This window comes from Tupaia chinensis, unplaced genomic scaffold, assembly GCF_000334495.1.
Source record: "Tupaia chinensis unplaced genomic scaffold, TupChi_1.0 Scaffold143717_1, whole genome shotgun sequence".
Classification (NCBI taxonomy): Eukaryota; Metazoa; Chordata; class Mammalia; order Scandentia; family Tupaiidae; genus Tupaia; species Tupaia belangeri.
The window spans coordinates 150,477-167,683 of record NW_006203565.1 but is presented as its reverse complement, the minus strand read 5'-3'; the positions used below and the strand labels follow the sequence as shown (position 1 = coordinate 167,683).

The following is a 17,207-nucleotide window of genomic DNA, read 5'->3' as shown; positions in this document are numbered from 1 at the left end:
AATCGATGAGGCTGTGACTTCAAGAAGGCCTCTTCCCTTTGCCTCTCCACGCGAGTTTTGTGTGCTGGAGGCCGAATTATCAGTGGGAAGTCTTGGTTTCTGTTTCCCCAAAATGGCTAGTTTGCAGAATCCCATTTTTTATTTTTTTAATCTTAGATTTTCTGACTGGTGTTAGGTGGTATCTCATTGTCATTTTGATCTGCATTCCCCTTACGATGAGAGATGTTGAGCACTTTTTCATATGCCTTCTGGCTATTCATATGTCATCTTTGGTGAGTGTTTTTTTTTCAACTCCTTTTCTCATCTTTTAATAGGGTTAATTATCTTTTTTCCAAACAGCTGCTTGAGTTCCTTGTGTATTCTGGTTATCAGTCCCATATCTGATGCATAACTTACAAAAATATTTTCCCATTCTGAGCGCTGTTGATTCACACTACTTACTGTGTCTTTTGCCATGCAGAACCTTCTCAGTCTGATGTAATCCCACTTGTCTATTTTGGAGATTGCCGACTGTGCTTTGGGGGTCTTAGGTAAGAAGTCTCCCTATCCCAATGTCTCCCAGAGTTTCCCCAGTGTTTTCTAGAAGCAATTTAATAGTTTGGGGTCTTAGATTAAGATCTTTGATCCACTTTGACTTGATTTTTGTCAACGGTGAGAGGTAGAGGATCAGATTCATCTTTCTATAGGTGGAAATCCAGTTTTTCCAGCACCATTTGCTGAAGAGGTTTTCCTTTTCCCACTGTATTGACTGGTACCCCTTGTCAAAAATCAGTTGACTGTATGATTGGGAATTTATTCTGTGGACTCAATTCTGTGAAAGCTCTTTTCTGACTGACTGCTCTCTTCTCCTTTGGGTAAATACACAGGCGTGCAATTGCTGGATCATATAGTAGTTCTATTTGAAGGTCTTTGAGGAACCTCCATATCATTCTTGACAATGACTGGACCAAGTTACATTCCCAACAACAGTGTAGGAATGTTCCCCTTTCACCACATCCACTCCAGCATTTATCATTATATGTTTTTTTAATCTTCACCATTCTGACTTGGGTTAGGTGGTATCTAATTGTGGTTTTGATCTACATCTTCCTTACAATGAGGGATGTTGGGGCATTTTTTCATATGCTTTTTGGCTGTTCATATATCTTCCTTAGATTGGATTAATCAGTTTCTTCTGGGTAAGCCACTTGAGTTCCCTGTGCATTCTGGTTATCAGTTTCTTATCTGAGGCAGTTAACAAAAATTCTCTCCCATTCTGAGGGTTATCGATGTCCACTAATTACATTTTACTTTGCTATGAAGAAACTTCATAATCTCATGTAGTCCCACCTGTACACTTGGGGGATTAGTGCCTGTGCTTTGAAGGTCTTGCTTAAGAAGACTTTGACTACCCCAATGTCTCCCAGAGTTTCCCCAGTGTTTTCCACCAGTAGTTTTATAGTTTGCAGTCTTAGGTTTGGATCTTTGATCCACTTTGAGTTGATTTTTGTTCATGGTGACAGATAAGGGTTCAGATTCATCTTTCTGAAAGTGGATACCCAGCTTTTCCAACACCATTTACTAAAGATGTTTCCTTTTACCCAGTGGATTGACTGGTATCCTTTGTCAAAGATGAGTTGACTGTATTTATTGGGGTTTATTTCTGGAATCTCTTCTCTGTTCCATTGGTCCTCATGTCTTTTTGTGCCAATACCACGCTGTTTTGATTATTACAGCTTTGTAATATATTTTGGGTCATATATTTTGGGGTCATGGAGTGAGATGCCACTTACTCCAGTCTTCTAGCACAGGATGGCTTTAGCAAAATATGGTCTTTCATGGTTTCAGACAAATTCTATGATTGTCTTTTCTAGATCTGTTGGAAAATGTCTCTTGTAATTTTATAGGGATTGCATTAAACAAGTAGATTAATTTGGGTAGGATTGCCATTTTGATTATATTGATTTTGCCAATCCAGGAACATGGGATGTCCTTCCACTTTTTAGTGTCCTTTCAATTTCCTTTTTAAGGTTTTCATAGTTTTCCTTGTAGAGATCTTTGACTTCCTAGGTTACTTTTATTCTTAAGTATCTTATACTTCTTGTGGCTATGGTAAATAGAATTACATTCTTCAGTTCTGTCTCTGTCTGCTTGTTGTTTGCATATAGAAATGCTATAGTTTTTGTAACTTAATTTTGTATTCTGCCACTTCACTATATGCCTTTATTACTTCGAGAAGTTTTTTTTATGGATACTACTGGGTATTCTATGTATAAAATTATGTCATCTGCAAACAGAGATCATTTCAGCTCTTCGTTCCCTATTGGAATGCCTTTTATTTCTTTCTCTTGTCTGATTGCATTGGCAAGAACTTCTGGTACTATATTGAATAGAAGCAGAGAAAATGGGCAGCCTTGTCTTGTACCTGTTTTTAGTGAAAAAGCTTCCAGCTTTTCCCCATTCTGTATAACGTTAGCTGTAGGTTTTTCATAAAGGGCTCTTATTATGCTGAGAAACAATCCTTCTATGCCAATTTTACTGAGAGTCTTGATCATAAAGCCATGTTGTATTTTGTCGAATGCTTTTACCACATCGATTGAAGTGATCTTATGGTTTTTATCTTTCTTTCTGTTAATACTGTGTATTATATTTATGATCTTGTGTATGTTGAACCACCCTTGCACCCCTAGAATAAAGCCTACCTGGTCATAATAAATAATCTTTTTATATGCTGTTGAATATGGTTAGCAAGTATCTTGTTGAGAATTTTTGCATCTATGTTCATCAGGGATATAGGTCTGTAGTTTTCCTTTTTTGTTGTATCCTTATCCATTTTGGGAATGAGGGTAATGGAGGCTTCATAGAATGAATTTGGAAGGGTTCCTTCCTTTTGGATCTCTAGAAATAGTATGAGTAGAATGGGGGTTACCTCTTCATTAAAAGTTTTGTAAAATTGAGCAGTGAAGCCATCGGCGCCTGGACTGTTCATTATTGGGAGGTAATTTATTACTGATTCAATCTCATTGCTTGTTATTTATCTAATCAAGCTTTCTATGTCTGCCTGTGTCATTCTTGGTAGATTATGTGTGTCCAGGAATTTGTCCATCTCATTCAGGTTTTCTTCTTTGTTGGCATATAGTTGCTCCTAGTATCCTCTAATGCTGTTTTGTATCTCTGTTATATCTGTTATAATGTTGCCTGATTCGTTGTGAATTTGACTTATCTGGTTCCTTTCTCTCTTCTTCTTAATTAGTCTGGCTAATAGTGTGTCAATCTTGTTTATCTTTTCAAAGAACCAGTTTTGCTTTCATTTATTCTCTGCATAGTTCGCTTATTTTGTATTTCATTTATTTCTGCTCGAACCTTTATTATTTCTTTCCTTCTGGGATTTTTTGGATTTTTTATATGTGCTTTTTCCAACTCCTTGAGGCATGATGTTAGGTTGTCCTTTTGCCACCTTTCCATCTTTTTTCTTTTGCGCACTAATTGATATGAATTTCCCTCTTATGACTGGCTTTACAGTATCCCATAGGTTATGGAAACGTGTGTACTCATTATCATTAGTTTCCATGAATCTTTTGATTTCTATCTTGATCTCTGCAGTAGTCATGGAGTCATTTAGAAGTATTTTTATTTAATTTCCATGTATTTGTATATTTTCAAGAGCATTTACTGAGATTAATATCAAGTTTAATTCCATCATTGTCAGAGAAGATGCTGGATATAGTTTCTATGCCTTTGAATCTGTAAAGGCTGGTTTTGTGCCCTATCATGTGATCAATCTTGGAGAAAGTACCATGCGGGGCTGAGAAGAATGTGTATTTTGTGTTTTTTGTCCATCTGATTTATGATATCATTGAGGTCCTGAATCTCTTTGCTTAGTTTTTTTTCTCATGGACCTGTGTAAAGGAGATAGTGAGATGTTGAGATATCCAACAATTAATAGTGTTACAGTCTATCTCTCCATTTAGATCTAGCAGTCTTTCCTTTACATATTTGGGTGCTCCTGAGTTCAGTGCATAGATATTTATAAGGATTATATCTTCTTGGTGAATTAGCCCTTTTATTACAATATAATGTCCTTCTTTGTCTTATCTTATGGTTTTTGTCTTGAAGCCTATTTTTTTTTGTTTTTGTGGTTTTTGTTTTGTTTTGTTTTGTTTTGTTTTGGGCCTCCATTTGCATGGAATATCTTTTCCAGCCCTTCACTTCTAGTTTATGTATGTCTTTACTCATGAGGTGGGTTCTTGTAGGCAACAGATGAAGTGTTTCTGTTTTTTATATCCATTCAGCCAGACTGTGTCTTTTGACACTGGAGAATTTAGGCCATTATTATTGATATTTCCAGACTTGTCCCTACTATTAAGTTGGTCATATTCTTGGTTGTTTCTTGATAGAGTACTTCTTTCAGAATTTCTTGAAGAGCTGGTCTGGAGTTGGTAAATTCTATCAGGTTGCATTTATCCAAGAATGTTTTTATTTTCTTTTCCCATATGAAGAATAATTTTGCCGGGTATAGTATTCCTTGTCGAAATTGTTTTTCATTTAACGCTTTGAATATATTTCCCTATTCTTTCCTTGGTTGCATTGTTTCTGATGAGAGGTCCGATGTTAGCCTGATGGGATAGCCTTTTTAAGTGATTTGAAATTTCTCTGTTGCCAATCTTAGTATCTTGTCTTTGTCTGTCGTTTTGGTCAGTCTAGCTATAGTGTGGCATGGAGAAGATCTTCTTGGATTGATTCTACTTGGGGTTCGTTGTATTTCGTGGGTCTGGATGGTTTGAAAGCTTTCTTGGAAAGAAACTAGACTTGGAAAGGTTTCTTCTAGAATTTTGTGGAATAGATTACCAATGTCCTTATTAGTTTCTTCACCTTCTGGGATACCAATTATTTGTATATTTGGGTGTTTCATGGTATCTAGTATTTCTCATGTATTATCCTCAGTTTTCTTGGCTGTTTTCTCAGTATTTTTGATCATTTATCCTAGGTGATTGATTTTGTCTTCTACTTCTGAAATTCAATCTTCTGAATGATCTAACTTGTTTTCGATAATTTCAAGGGAGGTTTTAATTTCCTGTATTATAGTCTTCATGTCTTACAGTTTTGATTGATCCTTTTTTATGGTGTCCAATTCTTCTTTCATATCATGGAAGGACTTCCTCATCTCTTGGAGCTCAATGTCCCTTTTCTCTTGCATCTCATAAAATTTTGTTACAATAAATATTCTAAATTCTTTTTCTTGCATTTCAATAATATGCTCTAAATATTCCCTACTTGGAGACAGGTTACACTGTTCCCTTGGTGGAGATGTACTACTTGATTTTCTCTTTGAGGCTCTTCTTCAATTTTTCGTCATTTGATAATGTATTTACTTCTGTTCAATTTGTTGCAGAAGAATTCAGTGCCTGTGAACTTGTGTGTTTCCCCAACTGTGAAATAATTCTATGCTATTTTTCCCTAAGTCCTCAAATGTGGGAAATGCAGGTGGAGATTTATAATTGGATATGTGAAGGGGAATTTCACTAATTTTTCAACCCCCACAGTGATGTGCAAAAGAATTCTCAAAAAGTCACAATACTCAGATGGTTACCTACTTTGCAATTAAACTATTCTAGGCAGAGGTTAAGAGCTGAGAAGTATAACAGAAAATACAGTAAAGAAAAAGAAGGTAGAAAATAGAAATAGAGAGAGAAGAAAAAGAAAAAAATAAGAAAAATGCTAGAAGAAAAAGGAAAAAAATCACTTCGCAAAAAGTAAAATTGGGATGAAAATGGAAAGCCACGTGACCTGCTTGCTCACCGCACGAGCCCAAAATCAGGGAAACTTAGAGGTGGCTAACAGGTTTCTGTCCTAGGTGAGAAAAAGATTAAAAAGAGAAAGGTACAATGGGGGCAGAGAGCTGCTTCTTCAAAAAGAGGAAAACAAAAGTGAGAATGGACAGAGGAGGATAGTAAAAGGGAGCAAAGCAGCTATCCTACCTGGCTGATGCAGGGTCTGGGGTAGAGGGGTACTAAGTGGGGGTGACTTCACAGCTGTGAAGTTGAAGCCAGAGCCAAAATCAGGGAAACTTGGAGGTAGCTGGTAGGTTTCTGTCCTGGCTGATCCAGGGTCTGGTGGCAGGGGGGCACTGACTGGGGGTGACTTCACAGCTGTGAAGTTGAAGCCAGAGGCCAAAATCAGGGAAACTTGGAGGTAGCTGGCAGGTTTCTATCCTGGCTGATGCAAGGCCTGGGGCAGGGGAGCACTGATTCAAACAGCTGAGTTTCCTTACTCTTTACCTATAGTTTGAATCACATACTATATAATCTTTCCATATTTCCTTCTTTTTTGTTAATAATATGCATTTGAGTTTCCATGTCTTTTTATGGCTTGAGATCTCATTTCTTTTTAGTGTTGAATAGTACACCATTTACCACAGGTTTTTGTTTTGTTTTTGTTTTTGTTTTTTTCTAAATGCTTTTATTTGAAACAAATAGGTGCATCAAGCAAGAGTTTACTTTCCACACTCCAAATTAAAACAGCAGAATAGGGACAGAATTCACTCAGTAAGACAATTCAAATATCAACTTATTCATTGTGGTTTGGACAATTCTATCCATAATCAGTTGCTCTTACACAAAATACTACCCCAAACTACCAGTGACACCAAAAGGGAGTTGTTTTGTTTGTGTGTGTGTGTGTGTGTGTGTGTGTGGTGGGGGGGGGGCTGCTCTGAATGTTCTGTAAATGCTAAAAGGTGAGAGAAGCACAAAAGCAACCTGCACTTTAAAAAACAACTAAATAGTTCAGAGTGATCCAGTTCCATCTCTAGGTCCCTGGACAGCAAGGGAAACTGAGACAGGAGAATCACTGCCCCTGCTCTACTTCCAGACTCCCAAGACCAGGACCCCACCCCACTAGTGAGGTACTCAGGTTTTTCTTTTCTTTTCTTTTTTTTTTCCCTCTGCTTTCCTTTTTGTTTTGTTAATACCCACCTCTCCCTCCTCTCACTTGTTTTACAGAGTGGTCCTTGCTCTGCAGGAGTACTCCAGTTCCATCTCTAGGCCCCTGGCCAGCAAGGGAAACTGAGGCAGGGGCACCACTGCGCCTGGCTCACTTCCAGGCTCCTAAGACCAGGACCCCAACACAAAGGGAGATAGGCAGGCTCTTTTTTTTTAAACTTTTTTCCTCTGCTCTTCCTTTTAGTTTGGTTAATACCCTCCTCTACTTCCTCTCACTTGTTTCACAGAGTGGTCCTTGCTCTGCAGGAATGCCACCTCTAGGCAGCTGGCCAGCAAGGGAAACTGAGGCAGGGGTTCCCTTGCCCCTGCCCTACTTCCAGGTTCCTAAGACCAGGACCCCAACACAAAGTGAGATAGGCAGACTTTTATTTTTTATATTTTTTTCTCTGCTCTTCCTTTTTGTGTTGTTATTACCCTCTTCTCCCTCCTGTCACTTGTTTCACAGAGTGGTCCTTGCACTGCAGGAGTACTCCAGTTGCATCTCTAGGCTCCCGGCCAGCGAGGGAAACTGAGGCAGGGGTCCCACTGCCCCTGCTCCACTTCCAGGCTCCCAAGTCCAGGACCCCAGGCCCTTTAGAGACTGGCCTTTGCTCTCAGGAGCCCTCCATTTCCATTTGCAGACCTCTGGCCAGCTCGGGAAACTGAGGGGGTAGGGGCCCCCCTGCCCCTTCTCCACTTCCAGGCTCCCAAGACCAGGACCCCAGACCCTTTAGAGGTAGGGAGGATCTTCTTTTTTTTTTCTTTTTTTTTCTCTTTGCTCTGCCTTTTCGTTTTGTTAATTCCCTCCTCTCCCTTCCACCACAGACTGGCCCTTGCTCTCAGAAGCCCTCCATTTCCATCTCCAGACCTCTGGCTAGCAAGGGAAACTGAGGCAGGGGCACCACTGCCCATGCACCACTTCCAGGTTCCCAAGATCAGGAATCCACTCCCCAGAGAGGTAGAAAGGCTTTTAATTATTTTTTGTCTGCTTTTTTGTTGTTGTTGTTAATATCGTCCTCTCACTTGTTTCACAGAATGGTTCTTGTATTGCAGGAGTGTTCCAGTTCCATCTCTAGGCTCCTGGCCAGCAAAAGAAACTGAAGCAGGGGTACCACTGCCCCTGCCCCACTTCCTGACTCCCAAGACCATGACCCCACATCCCAGAGAGTCAGGCAGGTTTTAATTTTTTCCTTTCTACTCTTCCTCTTTGTTTTGTTAATATCCTCCTCTCCCTTGTCCCACAGAGTGGCATTTGTTCTACAGGAGACCTCCAGTTCCACATCTATGCCCCTGGCAAAATACTGCTTTGTGCTATTGCGCAGCACTTGACTTTTTCTTTATTCTTCTCTATTCTCTTTTCTTTTCTCTTACATTATCCTCTCTTCCTCATCTTCCACCCTGCCAGAGAGGCTAGGCAGATCTAGAATCACAGTTCTGAAATTCCCTAGTATTTTAAGGTCCCCTGGGATCCTCCCCTTTACTGAACCACCTGTTAATATGTAGATACTATTCTTCAGACACCTGAATAGAGTACACCTCTGATACCACATTGCTAAAAACAACAGAAGAGAGACTTCTGGATAAATTAATTCACAGCAAAAGGGAAACACACTTGTTCTTAAGAGGTATTCAAAAGTGAATACATGTTCCAATGGCTAGAAGCCAAAGAAGAACCTCAGGTCTGAATAAAACAGAAAACATGTCTCCATGAAAGGAAGAGAGTAACTCACCTCCATCTCTCCTAAAATCTGAGGACGTTACAAAAACATCAGAGAAATAATTTAGAACATTCATGGTGAACAAATTATATAAGTTGGAACAGAAAAGAGAAAACAAACTACAGAATATTAGAAAGTCCTTCCACGATATGAAAGATGAAATGGACACTCTAAGAAAAAGTCAGATGGAGCTATTAGAGATGAAGTCTGTAATACAGAAAATCAAAAACTCTCTTCAAATTATTAAAAGTCAATTAGACCATGCTGAAGATCAAATCTCTGATGTAGAAGATAAAACTTCTGACCTAGAAAAAAAACACCAAAAAGAAAGAGAAAATTTTAAAAAAAAACATGAAGACAATATACGAGAAATACTAGATTCCATAAGACGCTCAAACATCAGAATAATTGGCATCCCAGAAGGTGAAGAAACTAATATTTCCTAAGTCTACAGAGGCACTCAAGCATCCAGACCCAAGAAATACAAAAGGCCCCAAATAGACTCAACCCCAGAAGGTCTTCCCCAAGGCATATCTTAGCTAGACTGTCCAAGACCACAGATAAAGACATGATACTAAAACCGGCAAGAGAGAAACAACAAGTGTCTTACAAAGGTCATCCCATCAGACCTTTGGAAACAATGTAAGCAAGGAAAGACTGGGAAGATGTATTGAAAGTGTTAAGAGAGAAACAATTTCAACCAAGATTATTATATCCTGCAATATTATCATTTATACGGGGAAAAAAATTAAATCTTCTCAGAGAAACAAAACCTGAAAGAATTTGCCAATACCAGACCAGCTCTTCAAGAAACACTGAAGAGGGACCAGCAGTTAGCGTAATGGCTATGTCGCTGGACTACCACATAGTCGACTGCGGTTCACGTCCTGAACCCGGTGGCCAGGCGCATGTGCGTGTGTGCCCAAGATCCCAAGAGGAGAATGGAGTAGAAGGGATTGTGGCATGGCCATCCCCCCTGGGGGGTGATTTCTAACTTTCTGTCTCTCTGTCTCTCTCTGTCTGTCTGGCGAGCACACATGCCCTATAGCAAAAACCTCTCCCCCCCCCCAAAAAAAAAGAAAGAAACACTGAAGAATGTACTGTTCCAGGAAAACTAAAGAATTAACAGACAGAAATAAAGGAACAAAAGGCAACTAAGAAAATGGCCAACTTTAAGGTTGAGACAGATCTGGTAACATGGATAATAGCATTAAATGTTAATGGATTAAATTCTCCAATCAAGAGACACAGACTTGCAGAATGGATAAAAAACCAGAAACCCTCTACCTATTGCCTACAGGAAACTCACCTTATAGTTAAAGACATACATAGGGTTTCCATGCAAATGAGCACCAAAAAAGAGCTGGAGTTGTGATACTAATTTCTGACAAAATAGGCTGTAAAACAAAAACTGTCTGAAGAGACAAAGAAGGGCACTATATTGTAGTAAAAGGATCAATACATCATGAAGATATAACGCTTATAAATATCTATGCCCCACTCCCACAGACTGTCCTTTGCCCTGGAGCAGGCGACAGACCCAGCTCCAGCCCTCTGGCCAGCAAAGGACACAGAGGCAGGGACACCTCTGGCCCCCGGCCTCACTTCCAGGCCCCCCAGCCCAAGACCCCGCCCCCTAGACTGTCCTTTCCCCTTCAGCAGGCACAGACCCAGTTCCAGGTCTCTGGCCAGCAAGGGACATTGAGTAAGGGACACCTCTGCCCCCCACCCCTGCCTCACTTCCAGGGACCCAAGCCCAAGACCCTGCCCCCTAGACTGTCCTTTCCCCTGCAGCAGGCGACAGACCCAGCACCAGGCCTCTAGCCAGCAAGGGACACTGAGGCAGGGACACACCTGTACCCCTGCCTCACTTCCAGACCCCCTAGCCCTAGACCCTGCCCCCTAGGTAAGTAGCTAATTTTTTCTACTTTTGATTTTTGCACTTCTCCATTCTCTTGTTAATTTCCTGGTCTTCCTCCTCCCACAGACTGTCCTTTCCCCTGCAGCAGGTGACAGAGCCAGCTCCAGGCTTCTGGTGAAATCTTTATTTTTTATTTATTTCTCTGTTTTGTCTTTCCTTTTGCTTATTATGCTCCCCTCTTCATCTTCCAAAATACCAGTGGGACTGGGTAGGTCTATAATCAGATATCTGAAATTCCTTAGTAATGTAAGTTTCTCTAAGATTCTTCCTTGTACTGATCCACCTGTGAAAAAGGGATACTGCTTTTCAAACACTTTGGTAGAGTACCTCTCTTGAGACCACATTGATAAAAACAACAAAAAAGAGACTTCGGCAAACAACAATTTGCAGCAAAAGGGAAACACACTTACACCTCGTTGGAGAAATGCTTCTGTAAGAGTTATTCAAAATGGAATACATCTTCCAATGGCTAGAAGTAGAAGAGCCTCAGGTCTGAATAAACAAGGAAACATGTCTCCACCAAAGGAAAATGGTAACTCCCCTCCATCATTCATAAATATAGAGGACGTTACTAAAATGTCAGAAAAAGAATTTAAAACATTCATGGTAACTAAACTTTATGAGTTGGAACAGAAAAGAGACAGTGAACTACAGGAGATTAGGAAGTTCTTCAGTATATGAAAGAAGAAATGGACACTCTGAGAAAGAGTCAGGTGGAACTATTAGAGATAAAGTCTGTAATACAGGAAATCAAAAAGTCTCTTGAAAGTATTAAAAGTCAATTAGACCATGCTGAAGACTGAATCTCTCATGTAAAAAACCCCTCACCAGAAAAAAAAAAAAAAAAAAAAAACAAGATCAAGAAAATAACAACAACAAAACCACAAGGATAATATATACAAGAAATATTAGATGCCCAAACATCAGAATAATTGGCATCCCAGAAGGTGAAGAAACTAATAACAGCATGGAAAATCTATTCCATGAAATCCTGGAAAAAAATTTCCCAAGTCTAGAGAGGCACTCAAGCATCCAGAACCAAGAAATATAAAGGACCCCAAATAGAATCAACCCCAGAAGATCTTCCCCAAGGCACATCTTAGCTAGACTGTCCAAGAACACAAAGACATGATACTGAAACTGGCAAGAGAGAAATGAGAAGTGACTTACAAAGGTCATCCCATCAGGCTAACACCGGACCTCTCAATAGAAAAAATGCAAGCAAGGAGAGAATTGGAAGACATATTGAAAGTGTTAAGAGAGAAACAATTTCAACCAAGACTATTATATCGTGCAAGATTATCCTTCATATGGGATAAAAGATTAAAATTTTCATAGACAAACAAAACTTGAAAGAATTTGCCAACACCAAATCAGCTCTTCAAGAAACCCTGAAAAAGTACTGTTCCAGGAAAACTAAAGAATTAACAGCCAGAAACAAAGGAATAAAAGGCAACTAAGACAATGGCACCTTAAACGTTAGTACAGATCCTGTAACATCAATAATAACATGGAATGTTAATGTATTAAATTCTCTGATCAAGAGACATAGACTGGCTGAATGGAAAAAAAAAAAGCAAACAGTAACCCTGTATCTGTTACCTACAGGAAACCTACCTCATGAGGAAAGACACACATAGACTAAAAGTGAAGGATTGGAAAAAGTTTTTTCATGCAAATGGGAATCAAAAAAGAGCTACAGTTGTGATACTAATTTCTGACAAAATAGGCTTTAAAACAAAAACTGAAGAGACAAAGAAGGGCACTATATTATAGTAAAAGGCTCTATACATCAAGAACATATAATGCTTATAAATATCTATGCACCTCACACAGGAGCACACAAATATATGAAGGAAAGACTGTTAGATCTAAAAGGGAAGATAGACTGCAATACACCAATTGTTGGAGATCTCAACACCACACTATCCCCTCTGGACAGATCATCTAGGCAAAATATAGGTAAAGAAATCAAGGATCTAAATTATACCATAAATCAAATGGACTTAACAGACATCTATAGAACTTTCCATCGAAAAACCTTGAGATATATTTTTTCTCACTGGGACATGGAATCTTTTTGAAGATTGACCACATCATAGGGCACAAAGCAAGTCTCTATGTATTCAGAGGCATAGAAACTATATCCAGCATTTTCTACAACCATGATAGATTTAAACTTGATTTTAATTTCAAGAGAAATACTCAAAAATACCCAAATACATGGAAACTAAATAACCTACTCCTGAATGACTCCACTACTACCAAAGAAATAAAGACTGAAATCAAGAGATTCATGGAAGCCAATAATAATGAGGACACGAGTTTCATAATCTTTGGGACACTGCTAAAGCAGTCATAAGAGGGAAGTTCATAGTAGTTATTGCACGTAAGAGGAAGATGGAAAGAAAGCTAATGGATCACATAACACCATGCCTCAGAGAATTGGAAAAGCAACAGCAAAATAATCCAAAAAACTCCAGGAGAAAGGAATTAATAAAAATATGAACAGAAATAAATGAAATAGAAAATAAACAAACTGTACAGAAAATAATTTAAAGGAAAGGCTGTTTCTTTGAAAGGATAAACAAAATCAATACATCACTAGTGAAACTTATTAACAAGAATAGAGAAAGGAACCACGTGAATCAAACCTGCAATGAAGATAGTAATATAACAACAGACATAGTAGAAATTCAAAGCATCATTAGAGGACACTTTGAACATCTATATGCTAGGAAACAAGACAATTTGGATGAGATGGACAAATTCCTGGAAAATATAATCTACCAAAAATGAGCCAGGAGTATATAGAAAGTTTGAATAGGCCCATAACAAGCCAGGAGGTTGAATCAGTAATAAATAACCTCCCAACAAAGAAAAGCCCTGGCCCTGATGGATTCACCTCTGAATTCTACAAAACTTTCAAAGAAGAGTTAACCCCCATTCTGCTCAAGTTATTTCTAAAGATCCAAAAAGGTGAATTCCTCCCTAATTCATTTTATTACGCCTCTATAACCATCTTCCTGAAAACAGATAAGGACAGGGCAAGGAAGGAAAACTATAGACCTACACCTCTGATGAATAAAGATGAAAAGATTCTCAACAAGATACTAGCAAATCGTATCCAACAACTTATAAAAAAGATCATACGCCATGATTATGTAGGCTTTATTCTAGGAATTCAAGGTTGGTTCAACATATGCAAAACCATAAATGCAATACATCATATTAAAAGGAATAAACATAAAAAGCATACGGTCATATCAATTGATGCAGAAAAAGCATTTGATAAGATACAACAGCCCTTCAAAATCAAGAATCTCAGCAAAATCGGCATAGAATGGTCATTTCTCAACACAATAAAAGCCATCTATGAAAAACTCATAGCGAACATCATCCTTAATGGAGAAAACCTTAAAGCTTTCTCACTAAAAACGGGTATGAGGCAAGGATGCCCACCTTCTCCACTCCTTTTCAATATAGTACTGGAAGTCCTCACCAACGCGATCAGAAAAGAGGAAAAAATAAAAAGCATTCATATTAGGAAAAGAGGTGAGGAGAGGTTGGCCCTGGATTAGGGGCTGTGTTTGTATGCGGGAACTCCGCTTCGGTGGCTACAGGGCTGACGAAAAACTACTAAAGTTCCTGTGGAAGCAAAGTGAACGTTCATAATAACAGAATGGATGAAGAGGAGAAAACTTGTGGTGGCTGTGAAGGCCCTGATGCCATGTATGTCCAATTGATATCTTCTGATATTCACAAATTTATTGTAAAAAAAAGAACATGCACTAACATCAGGAACAATAAAAAGCCATGTTGAGTGGCCCAGGTCAGTTTGCTGTGAACGAATCCAATGAGGTCAATTTTAGAGAGATTCCTTCACATGTACTATCAAAAGTATGCATGTATTTTACCAACAAGGTTTGCTATACTAACAGTGCCACTGAGATTCCTGAATTCCCAATTGCACCTGAAATTGCACTGGAACTGCTGATGGCTGCGAACTTCCTAGATTGTTAAATAAAATAAATTATAATAAACTGTTAACTTTTTTCAGTACTCAATACCTGTAGTTCAGTTAGTAATTTTTTTCATATTTAGCATGTTGCTTGTATGCAGTTGAACTATAAAAGTTTATTGCAAAGCAGATTATCTTCTGTTTCTCTGCATAGCAATCAGAGTTGAATTTTTTGCTATATCAAGGACGTTTTCAGAAACAGAAATAAACAAGTATGCCAATCCGTAGGTGGTTTTGCCTTATCCTTTGTATGTAACTTTTAAAGTTAGAGCAGTGATGACAATAAATACTGAAATTTAGGTATAGATGAACATGTTCTACAGGTAAATAATGGGGCTAAGTATTTTTATGTTTATACTTTTTTTAAAAAACCTATTCTGATCTTATAGCCACCATTAGCATTCCTAGAGTTATGTAAATAATTGTATTATAAACATGTTTATATTAATAACTTAGCCAAAATATTGATTTTTATAACTCTCAGAGAATAAGAGTTGAAATTTCTTATGTGTCTTTTGATAAATTGCTGGATTGTTTATGCATATCTTTTTGTTTATTGCTTCAATTTAAGAACTTTATTTAAAAGCAATTTTGGAAGGTTACCAGGTAAAAATTTCAGAACAGTACATTTGAACTGTAGCCATGTGGTCAATAAGGAAACTACATGACTTAGGAGTTCTTGTGCATTGTGCATTTGGGGCATTTCAAAGCACTGTACTTTCATTTACTATAAAGCTTCCTTTGCATTTTTCATTCTTCCTTCATAGTCCCTTGTTGTGATTAAACTTCTGATTGTTTAAATGTGTTTTAAAAGATTCACTCTAAATTTTTCAACTTTTAAAAGGCTAGATTTTTTAAGTCTTCTTCTGCCGAATTGGAATATTATTTTAAAAAAATGGAGAGATGCTGTGAAAACCTTATATAATACCCTTAGATATAATACATTAATTATCTTCTGTTTGTTAAATATGTCCCAGTATATATTATTGATAACTAGTTGGTCTTCTCCTGAAATAAAACTCGGAAAGGAGTTGTTCACCTTTTATACTCCCCAGCCATAAAGCATTTGACAAACTGTGGCAGAGCAGCTCTGCTTAAGCATAGGAAAAGCACCACTGGAGTTGGGATTAGTAATGTCTCTATTTTAGAAACAGAACAAAGCTATCATTGTAGGGTCTGTAATATTCAGTTTATTTCTTCAAGACTGGCTTACTGTGGACCAGTTATTCTGGGAACTGCAAAAACCATCAAATAATTTTTCCTCTTAGAAAATTTAAACATTGTACTTTCCAGCTTATTGAAAGTAGTTAAATATAAATTGCATATTTTTAGTAACTTCTTAAGACATACTGGTACGTATTTTAGTATAGAAGATTATTTATCAAGTACAAGAATTGTATTCTGCTACTTGGTGACAGATAACACCAATTATAAACCTAAATGATGTTTCAAAAATTGAGAGCTGGAAATAAAATTTAACTTTTGAAAAAAAAAAAAGAAGTGAAACTCTCTCTATTTGCAGATGACATGATGTATAAATAGAAGATGCAATGGTTTCCATGAAAAAATTTCTGGAAGTAATAAACGAATACAGTAAAGTTGCAGGATACAAAATCAATATATAGAAATCTTTAGCATTTCTATATACGAACAACAGGTAGACTAAGATAGAACTGAAAAAAGTAATTCCATTTACCATAGCCACAAAAAGTATAATAAACTTAGGAATAAATCTAACCAAAGAAGTTAAAGACCTCCATAAGAAGAACTATGAGGAGCTGAAAAAAGAAATTGAAAATTACACAAAAAAGTGGAAGGACATCCCATGTTCCAGGATTAGAAGAATTAATATAATAAAAATGGCAATTCTACCCAAATTAATTTACCTATTTAATGCAATGCCAACCAAAGTACCAGACACATTCTTCACAGATCTAGAAAAGAAAATCATAAAATTCGTCTGGAATCATAAAAGACACTGTATTGCCTAAGCAATTCTGCAGAAGAAGAGTGGAGTGGGTGGGATCTCACTCCCTGACACAAAAATATACTACAAAGCTGTGGAAATCAAAACAGTATGGTACTGGCACGGAAAAAGACATGTGGACCAATGGAACAGAATAGAGTCCCTGGAAATAAATTCCCAAACATACAGACAACTCATTTTTGACAAGGGGTACCAGTCAATACAGTGGGAAAAGAAAACCCTCTTCAGCAAATGGTGCTGGAAAAACTGGATTTCTACCTGCAGAAAGATGAATCTGAACCTTTACCTCTCACTTTTGAAAAAAAAATGAACTCAAGGTGGATCAAAGATCTAAACCTAAGACCTCAAAATATAAAACTGCTCCTGGAAAACACTGGGGAAACTGTGGGAGACATTGAGGTAGCCAAAAACTTCTTAAATAAGATGCCAAAGTACAGTCTATATACCCAAAATAGACAAGTGGGATTATATCAGACTAAGAAGTTTCTGCATGACAAAAGACACAGTAATTAGTGTGAATCGACAGCCCTCAGAATGGGAAAATATTTTTGTAAACTATGCCTCAGATAAGGAACTGATAACCAGAATACACAAGGAACTC

The 17,207-nt window shown here is 37.9% G+C and overlaps 1 pseudogene; it reads left to right on the top strand.

Moving 5' to 3' along the window:
* The first annotated feature begins 14,280 nt into the window (after positions 1-14,280).
* On the top strand, positions 14,281-14,648 carry LOC102467869 (elongin-C pseudogene; annotated as a pseudogene).
* Positions 14,649-17,207: the final 2,559 nt, after the last annotated feature.